Source organism: Bison bison, unplaced genomic scaffold (genome assembly GCF_000754665.1).
Source record: "Bison bison bison isolate TAMUID 2011002044 unplaced genomic scaffold, Bison_UMD1.0 scf7180017864500, whole genome shotgun sequence".
In the NCBI taxonomy this organism is placed as follows: Eukaryota; Metazoa; Chordata; class Mammalia; order Artiodactyla; family Bovidae; genus Bison; species Bison bison.
In genome coordinates this window covers 135,971-136,876 of record NW_011495059.1, presented here as the reverse complement: position 1 = coordinate 136,876, position 906 = coordinate 135,971, and positions in this window count along the sequence as shown.

The window sequence follows — 906 nt, the reverse complement described above, 5'->3', positions numbered from 1 at the left end:
GAGTCAACTCTTTGCATAAGGTGGCCAAAGTACTGGACCCTAACCACATTAAAAAGATATTTAATCTCACTACAGTACGAAAAATCATATTAAAATTCTCTTGAGAAATTAAACTGACCCAGAAGTGGCATAGATTTTAGAAGTTGCAGATAGAGACATTAAATACTTGGCATAGATGTGTTTTGCATGTTGTAAAATTCAGTAGAGACATGTAAATAAAATGGCCCCAATTTCATCTTATAGATATGAAAACTATAGTGGCAGATGACAAACACAGTGGATAGAATAAATTACAGATTAGCCAGGGCAAAGGGAGAAAATTGGGCACTTGAAGAGGTAGTAACAGAAAGTGTTCAGAATGATGCCAGATTACAGCAATATATACAAAGATGACATAGGATAGTCTATTAATTTTTGTCCCCTACAAATGCAGCATTGGTTAAACATTTGAAAATCAATCAATGTAATTCAAATTACTAAAGAACTAAAAGTGAAACACATTTGGAAAAACAAATGCTGAAAAATAACTTGACAAAATCTAATATCTATTCCTGTGTTTGGAAGATCCCCTAGAGGAGGCCATGGCAACCCACTCCAGTATTCATGCCTGGAGAATCCCCAAGGCCAAAGGAACCTGTTGGGCTTACATTCAACGAGGTAGCAATGAGCTGGACACAATTGAGCGACTGAGCACATTCTGTATAAAAATTCATAGCAAACTAGAAATAGAAAACTTCCTCAACTTGATGATGGTAAATAAACTGTATAACTAACATCACACTTTATGGTAGAACAGCATGCCAATCTTCCCTTTACCTGTCCATCACCAACTCCCAGAGCTTGCTAAAACTCATGTGCATTGAGTCAGTGATGCTATCCAACCGCCTCATGTTCTGTCATCCCCTT